General features: G+C 39.4%; 1 long non-coding RNA gene across 2 annotated transcripts; it reads right to left on the reverse strand.

Moving 5' to 3' along the window:
* Positions 1 to 1184: 1184 nt before the first annotated feature.
* Positions 1185 to 23524, reverse strand: LOC121026022 (uncharacterized). 2 transcript variants are annotated; one of them, XR_005788228.1, is made up of 3 exons: positions 23164 to 23524; positions 22658 to 22743; positions 1185 to 1504 (listed from the first exon to the last, which is right to left on the reverse strand). It is a non-coding gene; the product is annotated as an uncharacterized LOC121026022 (long non-coding RNA). The 2 variants fall into 2 exon arrangements; XR_005788229.1 differs by lacking the exon at positions 1185 to 1504 and adding an exon at positions 19211 to 19361.
* Between the last annotated feature and the right edge of the window lie 2520 nt (positions 23525 to 26044).

A 26044-nucleotide genomic window follows, 5' to 3' on the forward strand; every position in this document is an offset into this window, starting at 1 on the left:
GAATGAGTTGTCAGGGTCCACCAGCCTTTTGCCGCTAAATTCTGATCACTCTGATCCATCCAGAGGCTCCTAGTTAACTCCATTAACTCCTTTATTCACTTATCTATAAATTCATTTCCTCAACAAATATTTATTGAGTGCCTGCTAGATGCCATACCTTATTTCAGGTATAGGATACATCAGTAAACAAAAACAGTTAAATATGCCTTCATTTATGGAGCTCAAATTCTAGTACAGAAAGACAGGAACAAACAAAATAAGTAAAATAAGAGGGATACACACACACACACACATACATATAAGGATATATATGTATATATATATGGGTATATATACATGTATATGTGTGTGTGTGTGTATATATATATATATATATATGAAAACAACAGGTGCTATTGAGAAAAAATAAAATCGGAAAGCACTGAAAGGGTATTGTACTTTTAAATAAGATAGTCACAGAAAGCCTAACTGAGAAAGTAACAGTTGAGTAAAACCTAAAGAATGTGAGAGCCAAGTGTATATCTGAGGGAAGACTATTACAGGCAGACAGACTCGATGGTCTTAGATGGCAGTGCGTGTCTGTATATATAGGGAACATTAAGGGAGACACAGTAGCACTGGAAAAGAGTAAGCAAGGTTAAGAGTAGTAAGAGTATGGGCCAGAGTAATAAGGGATCAGACTGTGACCTTAAAGGCCATTGTAATGACTTTGGCTTTTATTCTGAATAACCTGAAAAACCACTGGGACATAAGCAGGCAGGTGATGTAGTCTTACATGTTTTTTTTTTTAATTTTATGTATTTATTTTGAGAGAGAAAAAAAACACACACACAAGTGGGAGAGGGGGAGAGAGAGAGAGAGAGAGAGAGAGAGAGAGAGAGAGAGAATCCCAAGCAGGCTCCGTACTGACAGTTAGATGTGAGGCTTCAAACTCATGAACCTCGAGATCATTACCTGAGCCAAAGTCGGACACTCAACTGATTGAGCCACTCAGGCACCCAGTCTGACATGTTTTAAAAAGACCACTCTTACCTCTGTGTTGAGAATACACTACAGGGGGATAAGGATGGAAACAGATCAGTTAACTTGAAAAGGCTTTTGCAATAATCTAAACAAGAGATTATGGCTGTATTAGTTTCTTTTTGTTACTATAACAAATTATCACAGATTTAGTGTCTTAAAGCCATCCAGATTTATTATCTTACAGGTTCTAGGTCAGTAGTCAGGTACAGGTATCACAGGACAAAAATCAAGATGTTGGCTGGCTCTGTTCCTTTCTGGAAGTTCTAGTGGGTGAATTTATTTCCTGCTCCTGTGGTTGTAGGATTGAGGTCCCTGTTTTCTTGCTGACTGTAAGTTCAGGGCTATCCCAGCTTGTAAAGGCCTCTCTCCAGTCTTTTCACATAGCCCCTTACATCTCAGAACCAGCCACAGCGTGTTGGATGTTTCTCATGCTGCCATCTCTCTAACTCCTCTTCCACTGTCACATCTTTCTCTGACCCACCTAGGAAAGATGCATGTGATTAGATTGAACTAACTCAGACAATCCAAGTAATCTCCCCATCTCAAGGTTCACACTCTTAATCACATCTGTAAAATCCCTTTTGCCATGCAAGGTAACATTTTCATAGGTTCCAGGGCTTAGGGTGTGGATATCATTGGAGAGGGGGTAATTATTCTGCCTATTACAGTGTCAATTTGGATCACAGTGTAGTGGTAGTGATGGTGAGAGGGAGTAGATTCTGGAGATATATATATATCTGTATATATATATATACAGATATATATATATGGGTAAATTGCAGATATATATATCAATATCTATATCTATATCTATCTATCTATCTATCTATCTATCTATCTATCTATCTATATCAATTTACATGTGATCCAGATCTGGACCATTCATTCTCAATATCTGAGTGTTTGTTCAATAAAGGACCAATAATGTCCAACAAAGAGAGATGGAAGGTGTTTGGGAAAAGAGGAACTGATGAAGGACCTCTCCTGCAAGTTGGGAGAGGTGGGCGCTGAGATGTCAAAGCATCCAGAAAGAAGAAAGATACGTGCTCTTCCTAAACAAGACAGAATGAAGTTGATGACTTTAAACACAAACATCCTCTGAGATGGTAGAAAGTGATAGGTGACGGAATGCAGGCTGGATTGAAATTCCAAGAGTGTGGACTCGCCTTTGTTCATGTGCTGCGTTCCCTAATTATGTTATTTACTTCAGTTCTGTAACTCAGGTCCTTCATATTTCCCTTGGTGGTGGGAAGGGTGAGGAGTAGGTTTGGGGGACTCTGGCTAAGTCTTGGATGGATGGAGTCTTTTAGTTTTTTCCACCTGCCTCAGAGTTTCTCAGGTATTTTCTTCCAAAACGATGCCTTTTCTAACAATACCCTTGTTCCTATACATGGATAGAATCAGCTATGAGTCTTCCACAGCCCTGAGAAGAGGCATTATCGCTAACAAAACCACTTGATTGCTTCTCATTTTAAGCCCACATTTTGTCTCTCCTGATGGGAAGATGCTCCCCTGGAAACCGGATTTCTTAGTAAGTATGAAATCCACCAAAGCATGGTACAGCAGGCTGGGAATATGGGAGCCGAACACCTTCCCATTGTGCTGTCAGGCTTGTCTTGACCAGTGTCTAGGAGAAATGATGTGAGTCACCTTTGGCAGAAGCTTTAGGAACCCATGCGAGGCTCTTTGTTTTCCCTTCTGCCCTGGTGACTGGCAATATTCTACATTAGTGGCAGCTCCATCAGCCTGAGACTCAAAGTGAGGCTGATGGTAACAGCATAGCCCCAAGCCATCCTTCTAGAATTGTCACAAAAATGAGAAATCGACCTTTAGGCTACTGGGGCTGGAATGTTGTTTATTACTGTGGTGTACCCTGGTTTATCTTGATTGGCACAAAACTCTGCTATTGAGTGCAGGATTGTGTAGCCCACCAACTCAGCAACCAACTAAAGAAATGCTATAGATGATGCCCCCGGCCTTTGCTGCTTTAATTTCAACATAAGGTGATATATTTGCAAAGACTATGGTGACTTTCGCTTCATTTCCCCATTCCCTTCCATTGTTCTTTCTCTGTCTTCTACCATACCTCTTCATCTATCATGTTAGAGATGTTAAGACTCTTTCTTTTATTCTGTAGGAAAGCGTCACCCATGCTTGGCCCAAGGATCTGCAAAATTACATATCATCTCCTTCATTACAGGCATTGAGACATTTTTAAACGCATATTATTCAACAAATGATGGTTTCAGTTCCAGTGCATAATAAGAAAATGGAAAACCCAATGCATTTTCTGCCTATGCCTGTAGAAACAGACAACCAGTGATTTATTTTATCATAATAAAAAAGTATTTATGCTGTGATTCATGTCTCTAATGCGGTGTCATTATTCTGTGGCTGTGCTAACTATAGAGGAAGAGTTGTTTATAGTCACAGACAGAGCGTCAGACTGAGACCCAAGAGTTATTCCAAGAACGGTGACAAGAACAGCGTGTGTTAGAAGAAACTGCCCAGCTGGAAGTAGGATTGTGCGAAGTAGAAGTAACCTAAATATTCTTTCTATTATCCTCTGTGCTTTTCTTCTCTCAAGGGAGAATTTCTTTTGTGTGGTCTTTTTTTTTTTTTTTCAACGTTTATTTATTTTTGGGACAGAGAGAGACAGAGCATGAACGGGGGAAGGGCAGAGAGAGAGGGAGACACAGAATCGGAAGCAGGCTCCAGGCTCTGAGCCATCAGCCCAGAGCCCGACGCGGGGCTCGAACTCACAGACCGCGAGATCGTGACCTGGCTGAAGTCGGATGCTTAACCGACTGCGCCACCTAGGCGCCCCATCTTTTGTGTGGTCCTTATCGGAGCAGCTAGCTCTTTCATATTCTACTCCTTAATGGTGACTTTTAAAAATATCTAAGTTTGTGATGAAATCACTCTCTAAAGATCCCTTTGGGATTTCCACAGAAAAAGGAAGTACACATAGCTAGCTTGAGAGTATACATAACAGCCTGGACAGGTCTGAACCAGCCACAGAACATGAACATTCAGTGTGTATTCTTCCTACTTGACCACTTCTAACAAAGCCTTAGTATTCTCTTCCCTTGAGACAGATAGAATAACTATGTTTCCAGAATAATGCTAGGTGACTTGAGTTTTCTTTAGAAAGTCATACATTTGGGGCACCTGGGTGGTTCAGTCGGTTAAGTGTCTGACTTCAGCTCAGGTCATGATCTCACGGGTCCACGTCGGGCTCTATGCTGACGGCTCAGAGCCTGGAGCCTGCTTCAGATTCTGTGTCTCCCTCTCTCTCTGCCTTTCCCCTGTAGGCAGAGGCCATGACCGAAGTTGCTTTGATCCCTTCTCAGTTTTCTACCCCAATGAAAATGAGATGAGGGTGTAAACAAACATTGGTGTTTATGCAGCTGGTATCCTGTTGGCATCATTTTAAACTTTTTGATTGAAAACAACGTAGGGGTTTGTTGTTGTTTTCGATGCTGTTTGAAAGTCGGGCATCTCTGAGAGGCAAGGGCAACAGGGTTATATACTGTATATGTTTGCTGACATGACTTTGCCTTTGACCAGAGTGGCACAGGACTAACTAATTGACTCAAACTTGTGTTAAGAGTGTATTTGATGGGGCGCCTGGGTGGCTCAGTCGGTTAAGCGTCCAACTTCGGCTCAGGTCAGGATCTCATGGTTTGTGGGTTCAAGCCCCGTGTCGGGCTCTGTGCTAACAGCCTGGAGCCTGCTTTGGATTCTGTGTCTCCCTCTCTCTCTGCCCTTCCCCCTCTCATGCTCTGTCTCTCTCTCTCTCAAAAAAAAAAAAAAAAAAAGAAGAAGAAATAAAATGAAAACATTAAAAAAAAGAAAGTCATACTTTTCAAAAGAATGATATATAACAAACACCCATATTATCATGTCCCCAATTTTAAAACTGTTCATAATTTCTATATTTCTTTCTGGCCTTTGTATGTGTATGTATTTTTTTAAACATATTTTATGTGCATCTTTTATTTTTAGAAAAAAAATAGTAAGATGTAAAATTCCCCTTTGATCTTATCTCCAAACCTGTTGTTTTCTCCACTTCCTAGAGACAGCCACTATGATAAGTTGATATTCATCCATTTGAGTACCTTAACATACATCAAGAGAAATCCAGAAACAAGATGTAATATTTCTAGGGATTTTGAAAAAATTATATAAAGAGTCATTCTATACATTTCATTCTGCAGCTGTTTTTTTTTGAATTTATATTTAATAAATATAATAATATTATAAACATAATAATAAATATATAATAAATATCATATTGGGGCACCTGGGTGTCTCAGTCAGTTGAGCAACCTACTCTTGATTTCAGTTCACGTCATGATACCAGGGTCGTGGGCTCGAGCCCTGCATCAGGCTCCGTGCTGCATGTGGCACCTGCTTAAGATTCTCTCTCTTCCTCTGTCCCTCTCCCCTGCTTGCTCTCTCTCTCTCTCTCTGTCTCTCAAATAGATAATAAATTTAATATTAAGTGTTTTAGACCTCTTCTTATTGATTCACATACCGGGGTCCCTTTCTTTTATATAGATAGCAATGCATTGCATGAAGATTTCTTTATTAATTGGCATTTGGGCCACTCCTAAACTTTTTGCTGCTTCCAACAAGGGTGTGATACACATCTATTTGTGTGTCCTCCTGTGTGCATGTACAGATGTTTCTGTAGGGTGTGTACCTAGAATGGGAAATGCTGGGTTACAGGGTTAACACCTTTCTCATTTTACAGTCATACTGGTGTCCCAAGTGGCTGTGTTCCAGGTTACATTCCCATAAGCCCAGTATAGGATTATCTGTTTACCCATCCTCCTCCTGTATACTGGTGATTGAATGTTATAATTTTTAAATATGGTTAGTCTGGTGGGTAAAAGATGCTCTCTCATTGTCGTTTTAATCCATGTTTCCATGATTACTGGTCAGACTGAGCATCTTTTCATATATTTATTGGCCATTCGTGTTTCCTCTAAATTCATTCCATGTCTACATTATCTCTGCCGATTTTTTCTGGCACACAAAATAAGTACACTCAAAAAGCATTTATACATAAGAAGAAACCGAAGAAGAGGGAAAATAATCTTCAGTCTTGTTTATTAGTGCGATTCTCCTGCATTTATCTGTAAAGAGTGACTGCATTGTACAATTTCATCCTAGGAAGAGAACACAACGTCATCACACTCATTGACTGCCTAGCTATGCTATTTAGTCACAAAGCACCTTCAAAATGGAACAAAAAAAAGAACTGTGTAACCTCCTTCAGAATTAAAACATTAACATGCTTTAAGTACACATCACTGTGTAATGACGAAAACATGGGCTTTGAAGTCGGAAGGAGGTGACTTCCTCGTTCAGCTACCTCGTCAATTTCTTTCTAGGGAAAACTTGGGAAGAGCACTTAGCATCTCTGAACCTCCGGGATATTTTCTTACTTTACTTGGTCTTTCCAGCACCTGGCTCAGCGTTCCCTCTCCATCCCCTTCTTTGTAATTATTCCTGGTGACTTTACCATCCATTTTCATGATAATTCTACAGCCTGGCTTCACAGTTTTTTTTTTTTAAGTTTATTTATTTATTTTGAGATAGAGAAAGCACAAGCAGGTGAGGGCAGAGAGAAGGAGAGACAGAATCCCAAGCAGCTCCCGGCCATCAGCACAGAGCCTGATGCGGGGCTTGAACCCACGAACCATGAGATCACGACCTGAGCCGAAGTCAAGAGTCAGAGGCTTCACAGACTGAGCCACCCAGGTGCCCCCTGGCTTCACAGTCTTAAGCTTTTCCATTTTGACACCCTTTCTCTCTCTGATAGTTTTGCCAAATACAGAATTTTGGGTTGACCCATCTTCCCCCCCAACCCAGCAACTTAATATGTCCTCTCTCTGTTTTCAGGCCTCCTTGTTTTTATCATAGAAAGCAGTTGTTAATCTTATTGAGGCTCTTTGTGTGTGATGATTGACTTTTCTCTTGCTGCTTTCAAGATTCTCTCTTTGCCTTTGACCTTTGACAGTTTGCTTATGGTGTGTGGAGGTGTGGATACCTTTGAATTTATGCTACTTGGATTTCATTGAGCACGTTGGATGTGTATTTTAACCTTTTGCATGAAATTCGTGAAGTTTTCAGCCATTATTTCTTCAAATAGTCTTTCATTCTGTTTTCTGTCTCCTCTTATTTTGAGACTTCCAGTATGTGTATGTTGATGTGTATGATGGTGTCCCACACCTCTCTAAGGCTCTGTTCAGTGTTTTTGTTTGTTTGTTTGTTTTCATGTTTATTTATTTTTTGAGAAGGAGAACAAGAGGGGAAGGGGCAGGGAGAGAGGAAGACAGAGAGTCTGAAGCAGGTCAGTGCCAAGTGTGATGTGGGGCTCAAACCCACAAACTGTGAGATCATGACATGAGCTGAAGTCAGACACTCAACTGACTGAGCCACCCAGGTGCCCCTGTTCAGTGTTCTTAAATTATATTTTTCTTTCTGTTCCTCAGACTTGAGAAACTCAAATGGCCTTTATGCAAGTGTGCTGTTTTTCTCTGATACCAGCTCAGACCTGAGGTTGAGCTCCTCTATGACATTTTTCATTTTCAGTATTGTACTTTTCAACTCTAAGTTTTCTATTTGGTTCTTTTTATTAAATTTTTTTTAACATTTATTTTTATTTTTGAGAGACAGAGAGAGACAGAGCAGAAGCATGGGAGGGGCAGAGAGAGAGGGAGACACAGAACCCGAAGCAGGCTCCAGGCTCTGAGCTGTCAGCACAGAGCCCCACGCGGGGCTCGAACCCATGGACCATGAGATAATGACCTGAGCCGAAGTCAGACGCTTAACCGGCTGAGCCACCCAGGCGCCCCTATTTGGTTCTTTTTTTTAAAATCATCTCTATCTCTTCGTTAATATTCTCTTTTTGGTGGGACATCATTCCCATACTTTCCTTTAGTTCATTTCTCATGGTCTTCTTTGGTCCTTTCAATATGTTCAGTGTAGCTGATTGAAAATTAGGGGAGTAGGTCCAATGTCTGAGCTTCCTCAAGGACGGTTTCCAGTGACTGTTTCTTTTCCGTGTATGGGCCATATTTCCTTGTTTCTTCTCACGTCACATAATTATTTGTTGAAAACTGGAAGTAATAGACTGTGGTAACTGGAAATCAGATTGTTGTCACTACTTGTTGTAGTTGTTATTGTTTGCTTAGTCCTTTTTATAAACCAATTCTGTAAAGTCTGTCTTCTTTGTCATGTGTGGCCATAGAAGTTTCTGTTCTGTGGGCTTAATATTCAGCTAATGATTAGACTGAAATTTCCTTAAATGCCTGGAGCCAATAATTCTCCTGGTCTTTGCAGACGAACTCTGTATGTGTTTTGAGCTGTGCCTTCAACACTCAGCCAGGTGTCTTATGATGTTATCACAGCTTTCACTTTCTGCTTGTACAGAACTTCAATGCCTGCTAAAGGTGAGCGTTTGTAGCCTTCGCAGATCTTTCCTGGACGTGAGCACACCCTTGGGATTATACACTGCCCCGTGCATGTGCATGGCCTTATAGATTCTCAGGGAAAGTGCTGGAGCTTTTCGAAGTTCCCTATGACCATCTTATTCTCTAACTTTTCTTTTTTTTGTTTTTTTGGCTAGCTTCTTGTTTGCTCCAATTGTCATCACTACCTCGGCAGCCTCATTGTTCAACAATTGCTGCTGATTATTTTCACAAAGGCCTCCAGGGAAAAGGCTGTTTGCACTTAGTGAAGTCTGAGTCAAGCCAAATAAAGACAAGCTCTGAGAATGGGGATTTCTATGTATCTGCCAGACAGATCAACTAATGACAATTCTCTGAGAATGGTGTTTTGAAGGGGTTCCTAACACAATCTACCCTGTCCAGTGTATGCGAGGCTGTTGGTTTTCCTTATGATTGTGTGGCTGCTGGAATGTGAACGGTGAAAATAAATGTTCTTTAGATAGTTGCAAGCCTTTGGTTAATTTCCAGAGTTCTGAAAACATTGATTTTGACTTTTTAATTTTACTTATTTATTGAGAGAGAGGGAGAGAGAGAGAGAGCGAGTGTAAGCAGGGGAGAGGCAGAGAGAGAGAATCCCAAGCAGTTCCACGCTGTCAGTGCAGATCATGATCTGATCTGAAATCAAGAATCAGATGCTTAACCGACTGAGCCGTGCAGGCGCCCCTTGACATTTTTGCCAGAAATCCCACTACTTTTATTGGGGGAGGGGGATTGGCTTTGTGGAGGTCCTTACACTCTGCCTATCTTACTGGCATCATGACCGTGCGTCTAATATTGATTGATTGCTACATCTGTGTTCCCATTTCACTTGACCTTCACCCGATTTTCCCTCGATGCTTACCTCAAACTCAATATATTTTAAATAGAATAGTTTCTTTCCACAAATTTGCTCCTTCTTCCCATGTCCCTGTTAAAAGCTTCACTTCAAGGCCAGAGAAAATTAAGTTGGCAAAGCAGATGGAGGAGTCATTAGAATGATAGTAGAATCTAATTATAATTATCTGTTTTAATCTGGCACTGCTGGGTGTGAAAAGAATAAAAAGATTAGAAGTTGAAAGTTTAGGAATGTGACTCACAAGATTAACACCAAACTCTCCCCTGCCCTCATACTCTCTGACTCAATTTAATAATTCTCTCTCCTGTCCGATTTTTCGCTCCATAGCCCAGGTGACTTGTGACCCATCTCATTAAATCCCAGGAACATAGCAGGTGTTCAATAAAGGACTTTTTAATAATAGTATAAAATTTAAGTAAATAGCATAAATTATTTATTATTTGACTGTGGTTATTTATATTTATAGCCATATATTTTATTTTAATTGTTTTTTATTTATTATTTGTATTTTATTCTGTCTCTCTCAAACCAGAGATCTAGCCTCATTCCCAGCTAGAAACTTCCCCCAAAAGTCATGAATATAATTACCTCTTTCAATATTTCATTGACATGTCAACCTGAATTATATACCAAAAAGAGCCAAAATTAGAATTTGGTATAAGACATAAGTTCTAATACAATTTCATGCCTCCTTATGGGCATTCAGTAAATATTAAATGTGCTGGGAGTCCAACCAGCAAATGATGGCAAGTTTGACTCCCAACATCTTTGCTATTATCCAGCTTTGACATTTCATAGAAATTGACACAGACCACTGGAAATCAAGGACAGGCATCTGCCCAGTGAGATAAACGACAAAATTATTAAGCAGGGAACTTGGTCCATGGTGCTTACGTAAAAAAGCAAACTCTGTCACTTAGGTCTTTAAGAAAAATTTGCATTGAGAGTCTGAAGACAAACTCATACGACATAAATATATCTAAACTGTTTTTATGGTGGAATTTTTTCACATTTCTTTATTATTTCCATGTATGTGTTTGCTTCTATGCATGAGAGAGAGAGAGATTTGAATATGTTTATCTTCTGTATTTTCTGTTCAAGCTAAAAGCTATAAAGGCTGACAATAGAACATAAGAAAAGAATGGAAATTCATTAACAGACACCTAGTATAAAATACTTAAAAGATTTAAACACTACTTAGATTTATTTTGTTTCCTTATAGCTAAGTAAAAAAGAAAAATACGTTTTCTGAGGAAATAAATTATTGGAAAATAATAAGTTAGTATTTATTGCATGAATGAATGAATGAATGAATACTAAGCAAAACTTTTTGCCTTAAAAAGTAAGTGAAAGGATGATACTGCATGTTGGTAATTAAGTAAATAACATTTTGGTCTTTTGCAAAAACATAATCAAATACACTGTTTAGTATGTTACTTAATGTCCTTTATTAAACGATATATTTCTTCTTTTTAGCCCCTTATAAAAATTAGGGCTATAGTATTATATATTAACTGGCTGAAGACATGTCTTGCCAAGGTCCAAGCACACTGTTTTTTAAATTAATTTTTTAAAACTAGGTATAATTTACAAATTGTAAAGTGCACAGATCTTAAGTGTATACAACTTGATGAATTTTTTACCCACGCTAAGATATAACACATTTACAACGTTTCATTAGACTCCCTCCTGTTCTCTCTCAGTCAAAAACCTTGCCCAAAGGCAACTGTTTTCCTGACTTCTTGTGATGTAGATTAATCTTCCCTCTTTTGGAATTTTATATAAATGGAATCATACCTTATTTACTCTTTTGTGTGTGGATACTTTTACTCCACAATATTTATATTGTTGTGTGTAGCTGTAATTTATTTTTTTTGTTGCTGTGTTATGCTCCACTGGATGAACATAGCCCAAATTACTTATCCAATCTACTGCCGATGGACAGTTGGCTTGGTTTTCAGTTTTTTACTGTTTTGAATACTGCTCTATGCATATTCTTGTACATATCTTTTGTAGATATAAGCACACATTTGGGGGGGTTGGACCAGAACTGCTGTGTCAGAGGGTATGTGTATATTTTGCTTTAGTAGATACTACTAAACAGTTCTCCAAAGTGACTGTACCAAATGTTCATTTCCATCAGCAATATATGAGAATTCTATTGCTCTACATCATCCGCATTGTTTTTTAATGATGTAACTCAGGAACATAGGTCCTCTTTATTTGTTTGAGTTTTATTAGAAGCAAGTTTTTTTTAAAGTCACATTTCAACTCATTCTAAACCTATTTCAGTTGATGGTGGTAAAGGCATTCTCCCAAGCATAGTAAAACCTTGGATTGCGAGTAATTTGTTCTGCAAGTGTTCTGCAAGATGAGCAAACATTTCTAATAAATTTTTACTTGATAAACCAGCGATGTCTTGCAATCCGAGTAATAGATGATGCCAAACATCACATGATCACAACTGAGCCAATGATTCTTGAAATTTGCTTTGGATTACAAGCATGTTTCTGGAACGAATTATGCTCACAAACCAACGTTTTACTGTATGTGACCCTTTTATAACTGAGAAACCCAGATCCCTTTTTCAATGGAAGTGATGATACAGACTTCTACAACAGATTGCTTTGTCCCCCAGGTTTGTGAATGAGAACGAAATCCCAACTGAAATTTCTGTTTAAATACCCAGTCCATTCAAGGAAAATAGATACATTGCTTCATATGCATGAAATAAAACAGCAGACCAATCACCTCTTTGTGATACCCAAGTAAACAGTTTGGAAAGCAAAACCTCAAGCATGACGTTCTCTGGATTGGGCCAGGATCTCCTTGATGCAGGTCTCGGCTCTTCTGTTTGCTTTTTGTTCATCTCTCAGGCAAATCCTTTTCAGGATTTGTTCATCTCTCAGGATTTTTGTTCATCTCTCAGGCAAATCCTTTTCAGGGTCAGTAAAGAATATGCAGACTTCACACTTTGCAGCTTCTTGAGTTCTTATCAGGTCTCATGGGAGTGGTTGAAGAAAACCAAGCACAGGCTCCATCATGCTGGGATCTTCACTTAGAGTCATAGCAATTTTCAGTATATTTCATAATGAAAGCATTATTTTTAATCTGGAAGTTTTAGGTCATTACCACCAATCAGGCTCCTTATAGTCTAGCTCCAACTGTTAATAAGTACTAGTGTTAGCATAATCATTATTTTTGCTCGCTTTAAACAGTATACACTATAAACAAGAGTGTATCTAGTTAATGCTTTGAAATGTATCAGCAAAATTAGACAGCATTATAAGATAGTTCCTTCTGAAGAAAACGTGTGGCTTCACACAAGAGTGGAAAGGTAAAACTGATTAACAGATTAAACATGATTTCATGGTTCATGGAAAACAGAAAAGCAATGCTAAATTTGGACATAATTCATAAACTTTTATATTGCTCCTGTAATCTGTATTTTCTCTTAATGATTGATGATTATAAATTGGATGCTTATGTTTTACTTTATAAATTACATCGTAATGTGTAGGATGATCAGGCCATGCACATGTAGACAGTTACAATGGCATGAAATTGTATTTTGGGGCTTGTTTCATTCAATCAGTTAACACTTGTTCATCTATCAAATGCCACTCGGTCATGTCCTGTGTGTGTATAACATTGGCCTTGTCAGTATAATGTGGGAAGTCTGTGAAGAATCCCTTCGTTTCCTCATGAGCTTGGCTTTTAAATAGAAGTTATGTCTTCCAAGGCTCACCAGAGTCACATAGTATCCAGTAGTACTGAAGGAAGAATGGTCTAAGGAGTATATCATCTTTAATACTTCTACGTGCTAAATTCTGTCTTTGAAAATCAAAACAGCTTCAAAAGATACACACAACTTGGGCTTCAAAACGCCCAGCTTGCGTATGTCCCATAAAGATCCCAGTTAACAGTTTATCTCATTAACAGCCCTTTGTACTCATCAGTTCAGGCTGTGTTTTCCCACTGGGACATCATTTACAGTGCCCTAAACATATTTTCACAACATTCACCTGACAACATCAGCTGAGAGAAAAATCTTCAGACTGCAAGGAAACATCAGGAGGCCATGAATTCTTAAACAACACACCAAATTACAAAAATGGTTTTGTGGATCTCTTTGAAAATATCCTTAGCAATAATTAACCAGGAGAAGAAACAGTAGATAGTTCAAGGACTTTGACTCAGTCCCCTCCCCAATTGAGAGGATACTGGCGGTGTTTGTGTGGTGGTCAAGCTTCATGCTTCCTGTCTACCTTGGGGTGAATGGTCCTTTCAAGTTCACATAGAAGCAAAAATAGACTAATCAAGTATCATCTGGTGTAAGGTCTCCTTTAATGAGCAAATCCAAATGATTTATAATTCGTGTATGTACATGCTTTTTTAATGAGTCCCCACCAAAAAGCAATCCATTCCCTTAATAAGTAAATGAATAATTTCTCGTCTAATCTTCTTTAACACATTCATTTGTTCAATAAGTTCCTTTCCCATTGCTTTATACAGTGACCCTTCAGCTTTTGTCAGAGTTTCTGTATTGTATGTTACTCAAATTGCATTTTATTAAGCTGAAAACATGGAGATGTATGATGTGGTAACTTGAAGTGTGCATTTAATCTATGGGAGTATCCCCTGGAGATGTGATTGACACCCAGTTATTGGATGGCATTTCATGGTGATCTAAGTCCTTGCTACCAAGACTGACTCAAATGAACGGTATTCAGACCATCAACATTAGTACCACTCGGGAACTTGTTCCAGTCTCTAGGGCCCTTAATCACATCTTCTAGATGGCAATCTTGGGGGGAGAGAGAGGACCAGTTATCTTTATTTTAACAAATATTCTAGGAGAACCACCTGCATGCTAAAATGTAGGAAGCACTTGTTTAGGACGTAGTTTTCATTGTTTTAGAATATTTATTCTGCCATAGTGCCTCACATCTCTTTACCTTTGGATGGGCTGTTCTATCTGAAACTCCTCTTCCTTTTTCTTCTATAGAAAAAAGCCCACGAGCCCCTTTGGTAGCTAGTGCTTACCCACTGTTAGTAAGTTTCTTCAGGGAATCATCTCCACACCCTGAGATGCACCTTTCCTTCCCTTGAAGTTAAAGTAGATGCCTTTATGCTCACTCCCGTGGCATTCTGTGCACATGATAGTAACCACATAAGCCCATTGACAATTGTAACACAATGTAAGTTCCTCCCTCCCTCCTTCTATGGTCAACTTCTGGAAGGCAAGCATTAAATCTTATTTTGTTTGGTATCCCTGATGCTGAAATTAAAGCTTGATTTTTTTAAAAAAATTTTTTAACGTTTATTTATTATTGAGAGACAGAGAGACACAGAGCATGAGCAGGGGAGGGGCTGAGAGATGGAGAGACACAGGATCCGAAGCAGGCTCCAGGCTCTGAGCTGTCAGCACAGAGCCCGACACGGGGCTCGAACCCACAAACTTCAAGATAGTCACCTGAGCCAAAGTTGGACGCTTAACCGACTGAGCCACCTAGGCACCCCTAGAGCTTGATTTTTAACAGGAAGGAGAAAGAATCAGTAAACTGGAAGACAGAACAATAGAAATTCCCTAAAAAGAACCAAAAGAAAAACAGACTAAAAAAAGTCATAAAGTTCCGGGGACATGTGGGACTATAACAGAAACTGTAACATTTATTTCACGAGAATCCTAGGAGAGGAGGAAGAGGGTGGGGCTGAAAAGAACTAGAAGAAACAGTGGCTGGAAATGTCCTATGTTTGGCAAGAAACACAAACCTACAGAGTCAAGAAACTGAGCAAACCCCAAACAGGAGAAGCCCAAATAAATCCATGCCAAGACATGGCATAATTAAACTTCTGAAAACTAAAACAAAGAAACAACAATCTTGAGAGTAGACAGAAAAAAGTATACTTTGCTTATAGGGGAGAAACCATTTGTATGCCTGCAAATTTGTCTAAGCCATGGAAACAAGAAGGAAATTGAACAGTCTTTTTCAGGTGCTGAAAGAAAAGAACTGGGAACCTGTGTATGTTCAGAGCAACTTTATCTGTAGTAGCCAAAAATCAAACACAAGCCAAATGTCCCACAATGGGTGAATCACACAAAATAAGTGGTACAATCCATACTATGGAATACTACTCACCAATAAAAAGAAATGAACTATTGAGACTTGCAACAACTTAGATGGATATCAAGAGCATTACGCCTAGTGAAAAAAAAGAAACTTCAAAAGGTCAGATGCTGTATGATCTCATTTGTATAATATTCTTTACGTGACAGCATTATAGCGAAAAGATTCGTAGTTGTCAGAAGCTAGGGATCGGGGAGGAAGGGGAGCAGGTGTACCTACAAAGGCGTAGAGTGAAGGAGGGTCTTTGTGGCAATGGAAGAGTTCTGTATCTTGATTGCAGCGGTGGCTACATGAATGCACATGCATGCTAAAATGACAGAGACCATGCACACACATTGTATCAACATCAATTTCCTGGTTTTGCTATTGTACTAGAATTACATTAGCTGTAACCACTGTGGGAAACGGAGTGAGTGTATGTGGAACTTCTCTGTACTGTCTTTGCAACTTCCTGTGAATCTATAATTGTTTTACAACAAAAAGATTTTTCAAAAAACCATTAGGCTTAATAGTTGGCAAGAGACAACGAGAGAGGGAATGGAATTGAGGATGATGGCAGGACTTCTAGAACCCAAGTGTCCAGAGCCAGAGACAACTCAAGAATGTGTGAAAACTGACTTGAAACTCAGAGAAGGAATCCTAGAGAAAGTTAGGGGAGAAATTTTCTTTCTGTAAGTCATAGGATGCAGAGAAGCCCCCGGCTGGACTGTGAAATCCTCCAGGGCCATGATCATGATGTATTTGACAGTTGTTCAAAACAAAGAAAAATTATTTGTGGACTGAACAAATGAATAAATGAGAGTACCAAGTCACAGGGAATGGCTTGTTGGCTGCAGTCGCTTTGGGGAGGATGGAGAATTCCAGCAGGTTTCATAGAGGTGCCTGTCAGAAGCTACCCTTTAACCTTAACCTTAACCTTCTAGATTGCTGAATGTATGGTTTCTAGCATTCCAAACCTGGAGAGTGGGAAGGAAGAAGATCAGGTCCTGAGTTAATATGGTCAAAGAAGTTGATCTCTGGCTAGACTTGTAGTATCAGGATCAGGAGTCTGTACATTGAGATGCTTGTTATCCTTCTGTAAGTTCTCCATTCCCCTTAGATTCATGGAAGAGTTATTTAGAAAGTTTGAATTTGTCACGAATATTATGAGGTGGAATGAACTGCTTATGTCCTGCAGAGCTCAGGAGACAAGTATAAAGACTGCATCATAGAGGTGTGGGAGATTTTCAAGCTGCACATCAGGAAGAAATCTAGGGGAGACGGTGCAGTTAATGAGGTGGACCCTCTAAAGGCAGAGATAGATAGATAGAGAGAGAGAGTTGTCAGAGAAAGCTGTGATCTCTGTTTTCATCCCAAGAAACCTGGTCATTTCCACTGGCCCCAGGAATTGTTCAGTGTATAGATGTATTAACATCATCTGATTTTCTTAGGCCTGTCTACAATAAAAGTACACAACAAGAGGATAAAATATACTTACAGCACTGTTACCCTTCTCCAGCAGGGATCAGCATGCAATTCAGAGAATAACAGATAGCAAGAATGTCCCATAAAATAGTCAACAACCTATAAAATCACTTCATGAGGAGTAACAAATAAGGCTTGATTTAAAAGCCACAAAGCTACAGTGGCCACTTGGATTTCAAAGCTAATACAAAGTGTATTAAAAATCCATCTTAACACATTTTTGAAATAAGGGGTGCCTGGGTGGCTCACTCAGTTAAAAATCCGACTTCAGCTCGGGTCATGTTCTCATGGTTCATGATTTCGAGCCTTGCATTGGGCTCCATGCTCACAGCTCAGAGCCTGGATCCTGCTTCGGATTCTGTGTCTCCCTCTCTCTCTGCTCCTCCCCTGCTTGCACTCTGTGTCTCTCTTTCTCAGAAATAAATAAACATTAAAAAAAAAACTTAAAAAAACATTTTTGAAATGAATACTCAATCTACGTAAATTCAGTCAGTCAATGCTTTTGTAACAGTCATGTGAACTCTAGGGCATCAAACAGTCAGATATTTCTTGAATGCCTACTGAGGCAAAGGATTTTATGTCTCAAGGATCATAGGAAGATGTAATGTTACTTGAGTTTTTCAAAAGTGTGTGTGTGTGTGTGTGTGTGTGTGTGTGAGATGAGACCTTCCAAACTTACCCCAACCAAAATATTCTTTCCTTTACCTCTGCAAACCTCTGCCCGCACAGTCTTAAAACTCATTTATATGCGACCTTAGTCCATTTAGATACTCATTCATTCTCTGAGATTGTATACAGCACTAACTCTATGTCAGGGATTGTGAAGTGACAAAGGGTTCCTAAATGACGGAGAAGAAATATTAAGGAAGAAAAGTACATGTGAGCAGGTGAAGGGAAATGCAGGCCAGGGGACAGGACACTGGAGGATGGAAGCATGAAAGGGGAAGAGACAAAAAAAAAAAGGTGATATGTTTGGAATATCCAACAGAAGAGGGTTCTGAAGTCTGGAAAGAGATATACAGGTAACAGCAAATGTGAGTAATCCAGTGCCCATCTGAAAGGACTGTGAGTTTCCTGAGGTTGGAAATTATGTCCTCTTTGTCCCCTCCTGATTAGCCTATGCCTAGAATAAAAGTTTATGCATAGTAAGCATTCAATAAGTATTGATTCAACAACAACAAAAATGAGTGAAGAAGCAGCACCTTTTTTTCTGGGGAATACAGAAATGTTTACATACCATCTGACATGGCATATTGTATGACACTGCCTTCCTACAGGACTTGTCAAGACTTTTCAAAACCCTTGGCTGGTACCCAAACAAGAAAGTAAAAAGGGATAGAAACACCCCTGAGCCCCAGAGTCCTGTACTTCCCCTGCTCCTTCACAGTATTGCTTTCAAAGTCTTTAGAGAAATTCTTCAATTTCTTCCAAGGTAAGTGGGTAAAGATGGAAAACTATGACTTTCAAAAAGAAAATGATCATAGCCTACTATCTTCTGTCTTCGAGTTTTTGTTCTTTTTTAACTTTTATTTATGTATTTTGAGAGAAGGACAGAGAGTGGGAGGGGCAGAGAGAAGGATAAAGAGGGAATCCCAAGCAGGCTCCACACTGTCAGCGCAGAGCCCAATGTGGGGCTCAAAGTCATGAACCATCAGATCATGACCTGAGCCAAAACCAAGAGTTGCATGCTTAACTGACTGAGCCACCCAGGCACCCCAACTTTGAGTATTTGGAAGACTACTATGGAAAATTAGAACGTACAGTAGGTATTAATATACATATTAATGGATAGTAGGTTTTGGAGAAACTTCAGGGCTGAATGTTGGCATTTAGCAGTTCCCACCTAGAACTAGAAGCTGGAAAAGAAGCTGCTTGGGATATTTGAGATACAGGTCACTCTTCCTGCCAATCAAAAGACAGTTACTTCCCTTTGCTCTGTGTCTGTGTAAAAGTCACTAGAACAAAAGAAAAGAAACTCTCTTAGTAGAGAATTTTGAACTGGACCATATGACCAAATGGATGTAAGCCATACATGCTAGATCCTTCTTGCCTTTTCCATCCCACCCCATCCTCTTTGTGATACGTTTTCTGGAAGATTTTCTTTTTACAGAGGGGCAGGGGCAGAAGGACAGCAAGACAGAATGTTAAGCAGGCTTCACACTCAGTGTGGAACCCAAAGTCTTGGCAGCTCATGACTATGAGATCATGACCATGATCAAGAGTCGGATGCTTAACCAACTAAGCCACCCAGGTGCCCCTCGGAAAGATTTTCTTGACTTCACATTCCATTGTCCACATGGGAGAAAAAAATTCAGCAGTCATTGTCTTCATTTATTTCGTAAAGCTGGCGCTTGCTCTTTCTTCTTTTTTTGCTGTCTTCTTTTCCTGTTTCACCAATAAAATAGCATTGTTAATCTTTTAAAAATACTAAGTGCTTTTGCTTTTCAACTTGTCTCTTTTCTCTGAGGTTTATTTTTGTTGTTGCGCATGTATCCTGATCTCTTTGCTTTACTCAAATACCCAGTGATGTGTGGTAAAAGGAGTCAAAAGAAAAACGAATAAAAAGCAGATTTGGAGATTTCGGTGTATTCGATTCGAGAGTAGAGAGCTATTTATTTATTGATTTATAAACGTAATTCCAGCCACAGTCCTTGCTGGTCACTGGCTTGTGACAGGCTGGCCACAGAAGGATTTTATCTGGAGTAAAGAACTTGCAAATCAGTGTCAGATCTCTACTTCTTTCTACAAGTTCTATTAATGTCTCATTTACTAATGATTGTTAGACGATTGCACTAGTTTAAAAACGTCTTGCTTGCTAAAGATGGACTAAAAGTGTTTTGACAGGAACATTAATTTTGCTGAGATAATCCAACTTTTAGTGGTATGGCAAATAAATATAATGTGTTAATGATGCCAGTTACCTTTTTCCTATATTGCAAAACTGAGTCATCAGTCTTGAATAATAAAACGAAATAATCAGCTACATAAGAAATAGCAAGCTTGTTGGTTCATGTTCAAAATTTAAAACCAAAATACCTTAGCGTTTCCTGTTCACATTTGCTCCCTAGTTATACCACTGTGCTCTCCAGCTGTACATCATAACCCTTGTTTTCTCTAACGTGGAGTTCTGACATTCTCTAAAACCCTCCCCGGAAAGGGTGCTTCTGTGGGAGTACGGGCTTATCGTGACCCTGGAGTACTCTGAGAGGAGATGGGGTTTGGGGATCCTGAGATGCTGACTCTGCTCTCTCTCATGAAGATGAGGATGTGGCCTTGCTGTTGTAGAGTGGGTTTTTTTGTTTGTTTGTTTTCTGTTTTTGGTCAGAATTTCAGCAGAATAAAGGGCATAATTCAAACTGGGCAATTTGGGGAGAGTTTTTTTTTTTTAACATTTATTTATTTTTGAGACAGAGAGAGACAGAGCATGAACGGGGGGAGGGCCAGAGAGAGAGGGAGACACAGAATCTGAAGCAGGCTCCAGGCTCTGAGCTGTCAGCACAGAGCCTGATGCGGGGCTCGAACTCACGGACCGTGAGATCGTGACCTGAGCGAAGTCGGACGCTCAACCGACTGAGCCACCCAGGCGCCCCGGGGAGAGTTTAATAAAAGGGATATTTACAAGTACATGGGCACAAGGGATAAGAAAATCAACAAAGGGTAGTGTAGTTCACTACATCTGGCAATAGTGAGACCTATAACCACCCTTTGGCCTAAAAAGTCAAGAGGAGGGCACAGTTGTTGGAACTCAGAGAGGAGAGCTATAGGAAGAGGGCTTCCTGACAGAAGCGGGCTTCAGGAGAGAGGAGCAGTTGACCCATGGTGATCCTGTAGAAAGGAAGACCAAGAAATAAAATATCCCATCCTCATTCTCCCATTTTCCCATTTCAGCCAGTGTCCATTTGGCTGAGCCCAACGTGAAGCCAGAGGGTAATGAAGCCCATTGATACAGTTCGTACAAGCCAGTTTCCTGGGGAGCAGACCAGGGCGGGGTCAGAATGGATGTGGGTCAAGCAATGGAAAATACCCGGCACATCATAAAAATCTCATGTTTGTAAAATAAATTTCTTAAATAGAGTAATTGGTGTAAGTTCTTCTGGAATGTAACATAAGGACATAAAATTCAGAAGGTAGTAGCATAGCAAGATCTGGCTTATTTCTCAATTCTGGAAGGATTCTACCTGCATGGAGAGTGACATAGGCAGTTCTGTATCCCATAGTAAATCCAGAATGAAAGGAAATCCATGTAAACATAAACTGCATCTCTGCTCGTGCTCTGTGCGGTCACCTTTTTCTATAGCCTCGGTAGAATAATTAGGAACATCTATCCTAACTGTATGTTTGTCTGTGCACTTTTTCTACCCATCAATTCACAACCTACCTGAAACACTACACCTGCATATTTCTCAAACACATGTTTCATAGTACATATATAGTTGTCCTTTAATCATGGAAATAGATATTATTTAGTTTTGCTACGGGTTATTCTTTACAAAATACAGGTGGAGTATAATTCCTCTGATGACTGCTGACTCTAGCATTTAATTTTCATAATTAATATCCATAATCATTGAATCATTGAATGTCAATAAAACGATTTGAAATATCTTTGGATGCAGAGGGAATCCTGGAACATGACCAGATGAAGACAGGAGAGATAGCTGGGAAAGAAGGAAACTGATAAGGAAAGCGGAAGTATTTAAAGGGGAAGTGTTACATTTGTATTCCTGTCGAGCCACTCCCAACATGGGGACATGGGCGCATTACCTTGGAGTGAGAGTTATTGGCCAGAGCCAGATCTAAGATCCGTGGGGCCTGAAGACTATTGTGTCATTATTACATTACAATCTCTGGCCTTGCACTGGCATAGCAGTGCCAGGAGTATTTCTGGAAGCCATTCTTACTCTTGACTGGCTAACAATACCTTAACTCTACATGGCACTGACTGTCCCATATATATTCCCACATAAATATACTTCACTAACTCTATATTAAAATTAAGCCCAACTCAAGTTCCCTCTAACAGAATTCCCCAAAATGTCTGTGGCCACTCCATTGCTACCTGGCATGAGTGCAAATGTGACAGAAGGAAAGTTGTCCTGAAGGGAGTCAATGGCTTAACTGACTATGGTTAAAATAGCTTATTTTGCAATTTTTACTAAAATACGGCATGTGAATATCTTGCTCAGGCCTCTTCTATGGACTTGGAACTGTGCAAGCTTTATTAGCTTCATGATAAATCCACATTTAGGTAATTGAAATAGACTGGACAGGACCTCACCCTCCACCCACCGAGGTAATAGGAAGAGGATCCAAGGCCAAGTTAGTTCTGCTGCTTTTTCCATAGAATGAAGGTAGAATCTGGAAATTCAAGTTCTCAGTCCTTCCTTTTCACCACTCATGGTAGCTTAGACCAGTGGGTGTGCGGAGCGCCTGTGGCTAATGGCTATGATAACTTTCTCTTGTATTCATTTATTCAACAAGTATTTGCTAATTGTCTATTATGTGCTAGCTACTATTTGATGTGATGGGGATAAAATGGTAAGTAAAACAGACACAGTCTCTTGTCGTCAGTGATCTTAAAGTCTAATGGAGGATATAGACAACTTACTTACCATTGCATCTTTATGCAAAACAGGTATGTGAAAAGTCATGGAATAATTCATCTACCATCCTGTACATACCTTGGCACCAGAGCACTGGTGATCCCTGAAAAGTACTTCTCTAAAACTCCATCCATGGCCTTGGTATCTCTGATCTCTTCTTATTCCTGAAAAATGAGAGAAAAAGAAGGCAAGAATTTCAAGAAGTGGATAATGTAGAAATGGAGAAATCAACTTCTCTCCAAATCTTTGTTCTTTCTTTTAGAATATCTAGTCTTGTGCTCCTTTGGACTATGGACAACATAGAGGAGGTATAGTCTTCTACACTCAACCAATCATCAGTGGTGGATAATAAGGGAATAGGTACCATGTGAGATGTCTTCTTTTAGGCTCTCATATCATTCCTATCGGAGTGGCTGCAAAGCATTTGTAGGAAATGTAATGGCTCTCATTATTGAATGGCATGAAAGACAAAGACTTCACTCACTGTTCACCCGTGCCTCAGACTTTTAGAAAGCCATCTAATTTCTTAGTACCTCGTGTGCATAACATTGAAACAAGGTCAACTATACAAATTTCTTACTTACAGCTGTGCATTAGCACGATTTCCAGAAGGTTTGTCTATGGTTGGGATGAGTTAAGCACCACTCCATGGGCCCTAAAGAAAGAATAACCATACAAAGGTGTACGTAACAACAGCAACAACAACAAAAAGCAATGAATTAAAGAAGGAAATCCTAGGGCAGGAAGAGATTTAATTAATATTGAATACTGAATCAATATTAACATCAACACTTCCACTGATCAAGCCATGCATTATCTATTCTCATGGGTCTTTGACTGCTTGACTATTGTCTGTCTTCAGATATACCTTCCCAAGAATGTTGGTATTCTGGAAATGGTGATGGGAATTCCACCGTCAGGTAAAAATTGTACTGATGTCATAAGTACGCAAATGATTGTTTCTGCCAAGCATCCTAAGTTTCGGAAAGTCTGTTAAGCTCTCTCTAGGCCAAACCTATATGGTCTTAAGAAGCACTAAAGCATGGGAAAAGAACACTGAGTCTGAATCCTGGCTCTGCAAATTTCTGGGTGTATGTGACCTTGGACGAGTTACTGGACATCTTTGAAGTACAATTTTCCTAACCTATGAAGTAAGGTTAACAATAGCTCTTGCAATAGAATTGTTTTGAGGATTTAAAAAAAATTTTTATATTCACTTAAAGCGTGTGCCATAAGGTAGGTGAAAGGGAATGGTAGGTATTACCAATTATAAATTTTAGCACAATAATAAGCTATTTTTTATCACTTGTTATTTTGAGTGCTTAAACGTTGGGCTAAGAAAGACTTTCTCATAAGATTATTATGATCTGTAAACGTGAGCCAGCTTCTCTATAGCAATTATTTTGCTGGGAAGTAAGCAAGGTCATAAATCAATAATGACTCTTGCAACCTCAGGACTTATTGATCTTGCTGTTTATCTTCTGTAATGTTCCTGGAAAACCCAATTATTTTGGGAAGTTACCCAAACTAGTTTACCCATTATTCTGTATTAGTGTTATTAGTAACAAGTTATGAAAGCATTTGATTGATTTTCTTGAAAAAACAACCCCTTTATAGTACAACAGAGATATTATTTTATCCAATAGATTGCTTAACATATTATATATTTTTTAAAAGAACAAATTGGGCTGAACATCTAGAGATTCTTTTCAGTGCATGTATTTATGATAAATTCTGCTTTTTTGGGCACTGCAGTTGAGCGTTAAAGAGTGTGTTAGCTAAGAAAATCTCTAGGAATACATGGGCCCAGTTCATCTTATGGGGCTGGCCACTGGCAATGATTTCAAGTAGAAGTATCTTAAGAGTCCTGGTTTTGTGGGTGCCTGGGTGGCTCAGTCAGTTGAGTGTCCGACTTCGGCTCAGGTCATGATCTCATGGTTTGTGAGTTCGAGCTCCGTGTCGGGCTCTGTGCTGACAGCTCAGGGCCTAGAGCCTGCTTCGGATTCTGTCTCTCTCTCTCTCTCTCTCTCTCTCTCTCTCTGCTCCTCCCCTGCTCACACTCTGTCTCTCTCTCAAAAATCAATAAAGATTAAAAAAAAATTGAAAAAAAGAGAGTCCTGGGTTTGTTCCCCAATACTCAGTGTAATGCTTGGTGTGGAGTAAATGCCCAGTAAATGTTTGTTGAATGAATGAGTAAATGAACAAATGAACAAATAAAATCACGAAAGCATAAAGAGTTACCAACTATAAATTCTTGTGAGGGTGGCGTTACTTCCCTTCCCAGTGCAAATGTTGTCTTGGATTTATAGACATGTTTAAAGGTGTATGTCTTTCACACTGGACTCTATTGACAAATTCAACTGCCTCTCTCTGTTCCTTCTTTCGGTTTAGTTCATTGGTTGACAAGCGGTTGTCTCTGACACGTACAAAGCTTTCTTTTATGATTGTGAGGTACCTTGCATTTGAGCCTAGTATTTGTAAGGCCAAGGGGAGCTATTTATTAAAACAAAATGCGGTATGAAGGAGGGTAGTAGTTTCCCAAACTGGGCTAAGAATCATGTGACATATATGTTCAAAATGCAAATTCCTAACCATCATCTGAGAGTCTCTGAAGGCAATATAACCAAGTGCTTCTTATGACCAAGCAGGTTGGGCAAAGGCTAGGATAGCAGACAAAATCATCTACCTTATCAGAAGACTGATGGGGCTTACTTGGGATAACAATCTCCCTTACCTTCTGTTTTCTGCTATTTAATATAGAGATACCAATATCTCTCCAGACCACATCAAGGAATTTCTGTGAGAATCACAAGAGGTTGAATTTTCAAACCTATATATTTCATGCAAAGTTTTGAAAACTATCCTACAGACACTAACAAATCTATTAAGATTGCAATGCTTCTACTGATGAAGCACTAATTCACAGTTTGACAAGTACTTTGTAGCAACTTTCTTATGCGACCTTTCCAAAATCACTGTGACAGCCCACACTAACCAGTAGATCCCAAAGTGTGTGTTACTGTTTCCCTGAAAACAGGCTAATATATATTTTTCCACTTAAAAAATATTGAGTCTAGAAATGAAAAATAGAACTACTATATGATACAGTAATCCCGCTTCTGGGTATGTATCCAAAAGGAACAAAACCATCATCTTGAAGAAATCATTGTACCCCCATGTTCACTGCAGCATTATTCACAATAGGCAGGGTCTGGAAACAACCTAAGTGTCTGTCACTGGATGAACAGATCAAGAAAATGTGGTGTATACAAACAGTGGAGTATCATTCTGCCCTTAAAAAGGAAGGAAATCCTGTCATTTGTACAACATGGGTAAACTCAGAGGGCATCATGCTAAGTGAAATAAGCCAGAGAGAGAAAGTCAAATACTGTGCGGCATCACTTACATGTGGAATCTAAAAAAACATTGTTTTTGTTTTAATTTTTAAAAAGTCAAGCTCATAGA

Source organism: Herpailurus yagouaroundi, unplaced genomic scaffold (assembly GCF_014898765.1).
Source record: "Herpailurus yagouaroundi ecotype Mexico unplaced genomic scaffold, PumYag 67793, whole genome shotgun sequence".
NCBI classification, from domain to species: Eukaryota; Metazoa; Chordata; class Mammalia; order Carnivora; family Felidae; genus Herpailurus; species Herpailurus yagouaroundi.